Raw genomic sequence first — 12,316 nt, 5'->3', positions numbered from 1 at the left:
GAAACATGTAAACTCATACTACGGTGTAACTTTTTCAATTATATTTATGTTGGTTGTTTTACTTTGAGCACTATTATACACGTTGTTGTGATACTACATGAAATCCTCCACCCCCGGACGTTTCCGCCATCCTTGGTTTGAGGGTGTGACAGATCAGGTTCAGCTTCCCATACTGGACTTCTTCACTTTCCCTTAGTCCCTTCATATCATAACAAATATGGAAACCACATCGCGTATCAAGGATCTAAGAGTTTGGAATATAAGTATTATTTATTTCTATTAAGTATATATTAGATGCAGAGCCATACACCTTGCCCTTAACCTATCTCACTTCTTGTAGGTACTTCGGTTAGCTTCTTTTCTAATGTCATTCTGACAACAGTGAAAGCATATGGCTTCTTTCGGATCACTTATAGGAGGAGCATCAAAGTTAGGCTTTCCTTTTGACCCATTGGACTCTCCAGTATGGGATTTCCCTTTCCATTTGTGTTAGGAGTAGGCATTTCTCTTCTTTCCTTTTCCTTGCTGAATAGCAATGATTAGGGTGCTTGCCAAATTATTAGAATGATAATTTTTCAGTCCAGCTTCAGCTATCTGCAATAAGCTATGAAGCTCAATCAATATGGTCTTCATGTTGTTCAAATGATAAGTCATAACAAACTTATCATAACTATTAGGCAAAGAGTTGAGCACCATGTCAATGGCAAGCTCCTTGTCGAAATTCAAATTGAGATTTTTCAATCCTTTCCTCGTGTCTCTGCATATTTTGCACATAAGCATACAAAAAATTCCCCTTATATCAACTTGCATGCCATCAGGGCCTTCATGAATTCATAAGGCTCTTGTCTCATTTTCTTGTGAAACATTTGAGCAAGAGCCAAGTTCTTCTCATAAGCACAATTTTCCTCATAGGACTTTTAAGGTTCAGGTGTCATGGTTGGAATCATTATGAAAGCGACCTTGGTGGCATCTTATACGTGCTAATTGTAATCAGTGAGTTCATAAGGAGTTGCAATTCTTTGTCTATTTCTGGGATCGGATTCTTGAGAACATACTCTTTGTTCTTGTATTTCAATGTCATCTTCAAATTACGCATCTGGTCTTTGTAATTCAGACCAGTAAGCTTTTCCTTTGAGAGGATCGACAAGAGATGGAAGTTTTGAGTGGGTGGAGGAGGGGGGGAAGATCACCATTTCCAGACATCTATAATAAGAGGTAATATTTTAGTTAGTTGATTAACCGTTAAATATTTAAACACAAATTAATATTCAAGGCTAGGATTTTAATGAAACCCTAATTTCTGGGTTTTGCACCCTATTTAAATGAATGAGGAGTCCATTTTGGTGATCTTGGTTGCTTTTGAAGGAAAAAGAGACATTGTAAAGGATTGTGGTGCTTCTTTGTTGGAGTGAAGATCTATTGGGGCATCTCTGGACCTTGTAAGTGTCCAAGCTCCTTGATTTATGATTTTATGATGATAGATCTAAGGTTTTGTCCCATGTTCTTCTTTTATGACCTAGTTGGAAAGGAAAGATTCCATAAAGTTGGTAACTTTATGGATCCTAAAGGTCCCTTTAAGATCATATGTTGTAGATTTGGTGTTTCATGGCGAATGTTATCATATGCATGAGTTTGAAGCCTCTTTATCACTCTTCGAGATCTAAAATGGATGAGACATGCATTGGACATGCATGTTCATAAAGCAGCAACTTGATGGATCTTGGGGTAAAGAGAAACCCTTTTTGGAAAGTTTGTGCTTGTGTCTTTTGTGATTAAGGGCTTAATGGTTGAGTTGTACTTCTTGATGACCTTTAAAACCTAGGTTTAGAGATATTGTCTTAATGGAGTGTCTTGATGGAAAAAGTATAAAATTTTATCCATCAAGGCGTTGTGAAGAAGTAGATATGGGTTTTCGAGCCCTTGAAAATGAGTTAAAAGCAACTTAACTCGATTAAGCCATTCAGACTGCACTAGACCACCACGACATGGCGACCAGAGATCAGTCGATCGTTTCATCATTTTGTACCCACAGTGTGGCCAAGGAAGGCCACGACATGGATGGGTATTAATGGCATTTTGACTTCTTTGACTTGGATCCATATCGGGCTTAGACCCATGGGCCACAATGTTGGCAAGGATGGGCACGACATGTAGGTCAAAAAAATTGACCTTGTCTTTGACCGTTGGCCTTTGACATGAGTTGACTTTTGGTCAACTCTTAGTTTTGGAAGGTGGACTAAGGATTTACCTTGTATAATTATCTAGTTGGGGTTAACAAATGTATTTTGGCAGTGAGAGCAATAGCAGTTGATTATCGTCTGAGAGGTGAGTTTCTTCACTATACTTGTGGGTCGAAGGCACCAATACAGGCCTAATGGATTATGTATATAGGATGCTAGATGTCTTTGTGACTCTCGCATGTGTTTGTATGTATATTTGGGTGAGGACCACTATATGTGTTGGGCGGGGAAAACTACATGTTATGGACGAGCATGTTAACCAAGCGGGGCCCGATGGATGCCGGGCTGGGCTGGATGTATGTATGGTATATGGTATTTTAGGGAACCCACTAACCATTATGCTTACGTTTTTATGTTTATGTCTCAAGTACTTTTGATATGAAAGGGAAGAGCTCAAGATGATTGCATCACATCTACCAGTGTTTCACATTTATGTTATGATTTGTATTCTGGTAACTATTTGATACAATTTTATACTTCGATAGACTGTTGGAATGAGAGAATGGTTAATTTGGTTGACTTAAAAATAAAAAAAAATTATTGGTTATTTTTGGGACGTTACATTATATGTCTATGTGTTCAGTTACATGTCTATGTGCTCAGTAATATGCTTATGTGTTTAGTTATATGTTTGTGTATGTTTGAGAATACATATCATTTATATAGTGATTAAATATTGTGATTAATCACTAAGTCAGAAGCTTATGGTTGTTGTTATATGGTTTTTACTTGCAGATCCTTCAAGCCCGAAGGACAAAGAGCTGGCATGATTGGGATATTTGGATATTCTCAGAAGTGCATGACATCTTGTTAATCATTTTATATTATGTTGTGGTTTTTAAAAACAAAACTTAGCTTCCATAATTTTACTATGATTATGTTAATGTGACATGGAAAGTTGATTTCATGATTTAGTAATGAACATGAAAGAAACCTTTTGGTAAAACCTATACTCTAATTTTAAAAAAAAAAAGTTGGTTAGATTTTAGGATGCACTACTAGAAACAGGTCTTTTAATGACGAGCAATTACGACAGTACCAAAACTGAAGATAGACAAAAATGAAAAAAAAAAAAAGAATGAAAAAAAAACACGTAATGCCTTTTTTACCCCTCGTTACAAATAAATTGTATTATTATTTTCTACTTTGTGTCAATGACTCATTCATCCTCTGGATCGCATTCATAATACCATACGCTCATATTCTAACACCTACGATCGATTTAGGGTTTTTGTGTACACATAGACTCCTCACAATCACCTACGATCGATTTAGGGTTTTTGTGTACAAATCGATCCTCACACTCGCGTACCGATGGTTTAGGGTTTTTCATGTGCTGGTGTTATGCTCATAGGGAATGCATCTCGATTGTCTCAAATGTTTAGACTCTTCGTCCGGTTGCTTTAGCAACAACTCCACAACAGTGAATATGCTTACTCTGTAGTCGTTTATTATAAGCCTTCTCTCTCTCTGTCTCTCTCTCTCTCTCATTCTTATAATTGGATACACTTGATATCTCACAGTTAGATTCACATTATTTGATCAATCTGTTTTTTTGTTTTCCTGCTTTGAGCTGTGAGGACTTGATGTTATATCTAATGTTGGATTTGGTTGGATGCTTTATATTTTTATTTGTGTCATCTGAGACGAAATATTTACATCCGTAAATACTATAATGAAGCATGTATAATCAAAAAGAAGACCAGAACCATTGCCAAAAGAAATTGGTATGAAATGATGCTCTATTTATATGCTTTTCCTTTTTCATATGTTTACCTTATTTACCTTCTGTTCTTGTTGATAGTAGCTAAGAAATGGACTGTGGAAGCTCATCTAGCAGGAGGATCTTTTCCTCGTACCATTTTCTTATAAAATTGTCAATGAGAAGTAAGGGTATAATTGTCTATTTACAGTCCCACTAGTGTTCAACTTGCCTTTGGATTGAGACAAGAGAATGAAAATTCCCTTGATAGTGCAAGAGGATTGGCGTATCTACATGAGGATTCACAGCCTTGTGTGATTCACAAAAATGTTATGGCTTCTATTATCTGGAGAAAAACTTTCATGTGCAGACTTTGGCCTAGCTCAACAAGCGGAAGAGAAACTTTTTTGTGTACTCATGTGGTGGCTACATTCAGTTAGTTACTTCCCATTCTTCTTTAATCACTTGTTTTCAACTATTAAACATATATGATTATAATAGTTGTTGAATTGTAATTGATTTATAGGTACGTGGCCCCAAAATATGTTATAACCGAACATTTTTTGGTGAAGAGTGATGTGTACATCTATCGTGTGGTCTTGCTTGAAGCGTTAACTAGAAAGATGGTCAATATTTTTGACAAGCTAGACACTTTGTTGAAGGTAAGTTCCTATCTTTTTTTATTACAATTTTTCTTTTTAATTCTAATAAAATTGCATATTAAATATTCAGATAGAAGTAGAAAGCAAGATTGGTTTTCTTGCATTAAGCTTGCTTTATAGGGACAAATTGAAGCTAAAATGATTGCTTTGTTGACATCATCTCTTGTTGAAATTAAATGTAAGAGACATAATTTTGTTATTTGTCAAAAGATTGAACATGTCTTTTTGGTTTTCTTCATTAACCTCACTTGCCATGTATATTGTGCATTTTTGTTTATTTTTTATGTAAGGTTTATGGTTTCCTTTTATTATTTTTATCATGTTCTACTTCTATTAAGATGTAGTCTGTATAGATGCATGAAGTTTATTATTATATATAATAATTTTCAATTCATAATGTCATGTTTTTGTACTTTCAATTTTAGCCACTTGGATCCAGTAGTTATAGATTATGAAATATGAATGCTTTACCAAAGGGATGTAACTAATTAAACATGTCTTTTTGGTTTTCTTCATAATTTTCAATGATCTTTTATGATGTGTTACGGGGTTGTATAAAATATTATTAAATAAACCTTTTAAGAATATACTTTAATTCATCATTTCGTTTGGTTACTATTGACATTTAAATGTCATCTTGCTTATAGATAATGATACAAATACATTGAAAGAGGGGTCAGATACTTGTATCCGCAGAAGTTACTCATGACCCTCGTGAATAAAACATAAACTATGAAGATATGCCCTTATCAGGTGATGTCGTTGAGAATGTACAATTTCTAGTTTCATGAATATAATTCATTTATCCATTCTTCATACTGTGCAAACTTTGTTGGTGTGTATATAAGTACAAACAAAAATCCAAAGGGATTGGTTACATGTAAGATTTGCAGGAAAAAGTTAAAGAATTTGACAATTATTAGATCGATATCACCCGAAAGCCCTAAAAGATTCAAAGATTTCTTTGGTGTATTAGTCAACATTGTCACAAAACTTGAAAAACATGAAATATACTTTTGACTAAAATTTAGAATATACTTTTGTATTTGAGACTATGTTTTATATAATTGGTTGTAATGTTGTATATGTATGATTTTATTTTGCATTAGACATTAAATGTGTAATTTAGCTTGATTAAAATATTCGGTACAAATTTAGAATGAATATATATATATATATATATATATATATATATATATATATATATATATATATATATATATATATATATATATATATAGACACACGTAAAGTCATATATGCATATTTTAAAATAATATCAGAAATCATGACGTACAAAATATGTCGTGAATGTCTATCAAGAATTAGAAAAATGTTACGAATTACGACATACAAAGTCAATCATAATTGTATGTCGTAAATGTCTTTCATGTATCTATGTCGTAATTGTAGGTCATGAAGACCTGTTATAAATTTTATGACATGCCAAATGTTTGCCATTTTCGTTTATGACATGACTTTCAATGACAGACATTTGTCTTTCATGTGTAGACATTTACAACATACATTGTCTGTCATAGAAAGCCTTTTTTCTAGTAGTAATGTTACAACAACTTAAGAGAGCAATGGTAGAATGAGGGTGTCATTGGCATCAATGCGGGAAAAGTTCGTCGACGATGGACAGTGGCCGATAAAGGAGACAAAAGGACGAGAAAGGATGGAGCATTTTATTTGGTAACAAGGATGAAAGGAAGTATATTTGATGATAGAGATGAAATTCATAAATTTTTATATTTTATAACAACTATTTATTATATATTTTATAATAAATATTTCTAACAACACCGGTAATACAAAAGTTCAAAAAGTGTAGATAATGATAAATAAATCATCTTAAGTATTAAATAGAAAAAGAGTTACAAAACAAAACCATAAAAACAGAAAAACGTAAGCTTTAATGATAGACATTAGACACAAACACTAAATTTTTTATACCACATAAAAAATCATGTAATTTACTTATAATTTAGTAACTACTAGTTGTGAAACCCGTATATTATACGGGTTGATTAAAACAAAATGTTAAATAGAAACGATTAAATGAGAAGTTTATTTGAATTCGAAATTTGAAATAAATAAAAATTATGAAAAAAAAAAACATGCAAAAAATAAATAAATTAAAATTATTGTTTAGTTATCAGACTCGTATACTAAACAGGTTAATTATAACAAAATGTTAAAAACAATATTTAAACTGTAAATTTATTTGAAATTGAAATTGAAATTTAAAATTTAAAATTTGAAATTAATATCATTATGGTAGGTTTAATTTATGAAAACTAATTAATAATATATTAGATATGGAAAATGAAATAAATGACAAGTGGAAAATAAATATATCTTTAAATTATGACAAAATGACATGTGACAAATTGAATTAGAGAATGACATGTGGCAAAATCATTCTTATTTATTAGGGTAGATACTATAGCCTATTGGTAAAAAGTGATATTTTTAATTCAAATATGCAATTTAAATTTAAGTACAAATATTTATTTATTTGTTTTTAATTTCTCTTTTTATTTACAAAGGTTTTATGAAATTAGAAAAAGTAGGAAACGCGGCGGAGACACGGATCTAAGAGCATTAGATAGGGCTGACGTACTTGTTTGAGATACCTAGGAGAAAATAAACCACTTAAATGATGCCACGTGGAGAACTCGATTCCAAGACAGATAGATCGGATGCAGCGAATGGGAAGCGAAGGAGGCACGTGTGCTTCGAGGTTGGGTGTCGGCGACTCCACGGGCTTAAGCTTCAGCCGATGCTGGAATTATAAAATCTCATGCCACATGCTAATTGATATTATTAGAAAGATATTTTCTTCTTTTCCATTTCATTGTAATTTGATGAGTTGTGACTTGTACGAAAAAGAGTAATGTATATTTGTTGATTTATTTATCATACTAATCTAAATAAATTAGAGATACATTGTATAATTTGTACGTATTAGCTCTAATGTAGAATTATTTCACAAAGAAATTTGAAGTCTCATTTTAGAACAACCAAGGGATTTCATTAAAACAACTAGCAATTAAGTAAAAATAAAACATAAACATAGGTTACCACTTACAAGTAAATTTTTTATCCAATCTGACTAAGAATTTTTTTTTTCTTACATGTAGCATCTATCAAATAAAAAACCAAGTTCTTGCGCATTCGTTTCTCAATGAAAATCCTTTGATTTCTTTACATCCATATCATCCACATGATAGTAAGGATGATAACATCGACAATTTCTTTTTAAATACATGCATTTTATATTGTTATATTCCGTACAATTTAGTTTGTGTCAAGAATTTTGTTTGATTCAAATCCAGAAACTACCACCAATTTTGTAACTTTAGACCAAATATCATTGGTAATTATGTAGTCTATAAAGAAATATTTACTAGAATCCATTTTCAACATGCAAGTGGACAGGGGCATGTTCGAAAAAAAAAAAAAGTTAGCGGGTAGCTTGTAACTTATAGCTTGCACCATTTTGTTAAACGTTACATGAAGTAACATTTGAATTTTGAGCGTTTTGTTTAAACTAAACGCTAGAAGCTTGTGGTGTCAAACAATACTTTCTGTTTAAAATGGAGCGTTTTATCAAACGTTCGAAGCTAAAAATTTTCAAACGCCCACAAACGCTCTGTGTTGAACTTTTTCATGCTACTTACATTAATTATATACCTCTTAAATTCAAATAATTGTATATCTCTCAAATTCAAATTGATCCAACTAGCCAAATGATTCATATAACATATGTATTTTGAGGCTTGAACTTTTAACCTCTAAGTATAAATATAAATAAATAAATAAATAAAATGTTGTTTTAAATTAAATAAAAATACATTTTTTGAAGTGTTAGGATTAAAGTTTAAGATATTAAAGATAAGTGTTGACATTTGAAGATTGGGAGTTGAGGTATATAATTTGACAAAAGTACATTTTACTAGAAATAGATTTTAATTGTAAGAGAAATTTATTTTTAGGATCAATGTAGAAAGTTGGTAACTTAAATTGTTAGACAAAGTTCTTGATTTTGTTATTTTGCAACAATAAGTACTTAAGGGACTAGATCTAGCAATAAGTAGAACTTTGTGAAGTTGTAAATCCAAAACCCCTCTTCCTTTTCTCTTGCATATGCTTACCCCAGAGAAAGAGAAAGAGAGGGAACTTGATGTTCGAAGATAGATATATTTTTTTAAAGGAAATAGTTGTCCTAATCAAGTTTTAGCATCATCTTTGAGAGTTAAAGTTGAGAGGTAATGATCTCCTTCATTTAAATGTCTATTTTTTTAGATTTTGAGTTTCATTAAACGTGAAGCACCTTCTAGTTTCACCAATCTCGAAATCTCGAAAGTGATGAAGAAAGTCTAATACTAAATGAGTTTAGTAGTAGATTCTATTACTATATTGGTAATTTATTGATATTAATCCATCTCCATTGCTAAATTTGTAATCATGAAGCTTGTGTAGGTATTTTGAATCGTAACTTTGATGAAGCATTGATTCATTTGATCATAGTGTTCTATTGCATTTGAGAGTTAGATTTTATCTTTCTAAGCTTAAGTCATGAATGGGAGTAAAATGTAGTGATCATCTTTAGAGTTTTGAAGCTTGAAGTTAAGATGTAGAGGATAATTTCTTAAATTAATGGATGAACTAACTTCTCGCTGTTAATTATATTGTTATCACATATTTAAGTTTAGTTTAAGACAATTTGGATTCATCCTAACCTATTATATTAAACCGGAAGAGTATAGTGACTATTCATAAAGCTTTTCACAACTAGTCATGATCATATGATCATACCGACAAAAGGTTTAGTGTAGACGAGAGCCATTGTACATGTCGGGGAAGTTGATAATGGCTATATGGCCCTAAAATGTAACGTTGATTTTCACCAAATTTTTATTTTAATTTTAAAACATAATTAACAGCAGTTAGCAACGGAAGTCTTTAAAAGAAGCATTTTCAAAATCATCACCAACTTTACGTTTTAAACCAACGAATCTAAACCAAAAATCCATTAAGTATGATAATATAAAACACATCAACAAGAAAAAGAGCAAGTGTTAGCAATTGCTACATGATTCAATCATAAGTACAATGTAAAAAGAAAACATAAATATCTCATATAGATCAATCATTTAAATTATCACATAAAGCATGTTTTCTACAACTCACGCCGTATTCCTTCACATACAAATGTAACGTCCCAAAGTCCAAAAATGTTAAACGAGCCCAAAATGGAACTGGGCCATTTACGTTGGGTGTACCCACAGGTACGCTGGGCGTACTCCCAAAATCCTCAATACGCAGGGCATACTATCAATTACTCTAGGCGTAGACATGTTTTCTCCAACATTGACTTATGACTTAACTCCCTAAGCCCTTAGCCCCAAAACCTCATGAAACCTTCATAATAAGCTCTTAACTGATAAAGTTGGCAACTTTATCAGTTTTCATGTCTTAATGGGGCCCAACAACCAAATTAATCCTCCAAGACCCATAATAGCCACCTAGACACATGCTCGGTCCATCCTTAAACATCAAGCAAGCATCTTTATGAACTAATAACCTAAGAAATACTAATAGTAGCAACTCAAAGCTCCTAGAGTGGTGTCAAACCACGAAATCTCACCCATGAGACCAAAATGGGACCAAAACTCATATAATGATAGATCCAAGATTCAAATGAGCAAGGTTAGAACTTTATACCTCTAATGAGTTGGAAATGAAGTAGATAGTCCAGATCTACAAGCCTTACCTTGATATACCACCTTGCATCAAACTTCCACTTCTTGAATAATCACCAAAATCCACCAAAGATGCACACAATGAACTCACAACACTATTGGAGGGAGCTAGGGTTCAAAATTAGGGTTATATGACAATGGAGGTTGATAAATAAGAGAGTCTTGAGGTTATAAAGATGTTTATATAGTGCCCAAACCCTAAAAATTTCGATTTGGCACTTTTCCCATTACGTGGGGCGTACCTGGTCCTCCTACGCGTTCCTTAGCACTGCAAAATGGACCAATCAGCCAACTTATTCCACCAAGGGCCAAACTTGCCAAAACTTTAAACTGCCATAACTTCTTCATTATAAGTCCGTTTCCAACAAACTTTATATCCACGGAAAGGTGACGAGAATCCCTACACTTCTAACAACTCACCTTTGCCTAAGAACTTACCAAAAAAACCTAAAATTCCTAGGGACTAATTTATCAAATTACGATTTTACCATTGGCCTCCGAAACACAAACGAACACCTGGGTCACTTAGGCTATAGCACCCACATCCAAAAAGGGCCAAATCCTTCCTTCACCAAGGCCCAAAGCCTCATGATGACTGATAACAGGGCCACGACCCAGAATAGTGAAACTATTCAAAACCGGTTGTTACGACTCTTCACCACTTAAATTCGATTTAGTCCTCAAAAATAATTCCTTACCATTCCCCGCATGCTCGACAGCCCACGAGACACAATCACAACCTTGAGTATACAACAGTCTTCCCAAAGTAACCGAACCCAACCCAAGCAGAACATTCCAACCCCAAGAGGACAATCTGAAACCCATGCAGAAAACCAATCCTACTTCTCCTGAAATCATAAATCTTGAATTAGTCTGACTCCCGGACAGACCGCCCATACTGAACCATTGCTCAATCCATTCCACTTTATCCCCCAACTAACTATTCATATTCTGATAACTCGAGATCCCCAATAGAAAATAGAATCACTAACCAAAAATTGTTGTAGAACACTTATACTTGACAGAAGGCACAGATAATCCTTCGAGTAGAGAACTTATCCCTACAACGGTTAGACTCAAACGAGAGCTGCACAACAGAGTCCAACCAACCACGCTGAGATTATTTATTCCAACTACAAGTGACTTAGCATATACCCCAAACAACAAGCAACTCCACACATGAATCCCAAATCACTGAAACCACTCTGACTCCTCTTACTACTCCCTAACTGCTTTCCAAAAGCAATTAAGACCTCGTTGGTCACAAATTGTCTGCCAACCATCTGAGACGCTGGACTCCTGCCCGGTTGTTGAGTCGAAAGACACACAAAGACAATCGCCCCACGTGACTCCCAAGAGAAACCTTGTCTGGCGAGAATTGCTCGAACCATCTTGCCACCAAATCTACTACTAAAAGAATTCTTCATAACCAATTGTTGTCACATATCATACCTGGTCTCCAACGACCTACCATTTCCTGATTTCAGACATAATATGGCTCCCCCACACATAGAACCATCCCAAGATACAAACACAATGGCTTGATCTATATGCCAGGGGACCCAATCCCAAGACACAAACACAATGGCTTGATCTATCTGCCAATACTCATTCCACTAAAACAAAAATCCTGCACAAAACACTTGCGATACCCGACTCGAGATCTTACCTAAAAACCAACTTGACACTCAACTCGTAACCCAAGATCCATAAATTTGCTCTTGTATTTCACACCAAAACCTTCTGATTCCCGATGACCCCTCACTTGACTGATATAAATGTTCCCAAACCAACTCTGAGACTACCAGTCTCGCACCTGGTTCAACCACCAGTTTCCTAAGAGTCCACACAACAAGGCACCCAGCCTATAAACCCCTCTGCGCCACACACTGAGCACCCACTTGATCCTACAACTAAATATGAAAAACCTTGACCCAACGG

This window comes from Lactuca sativa, chromosome 7, assembly GCF_002870075.4.
Source record: "Lactuca sativa cultivar Salinas chromosome 7, Lsat_Salinas_v11, whole genome shotgun sequence".
Classification (NCBI taxonomy): domain Eukaryota; kingdom Viridiplantae; phylum Streptophyta; class Magnoliopsida; order Asterales; family Asteraceae; genus Lactuca; species Lactuca sativa.
Note: the sequence above shows the minus strand (reverse complement) of the source record.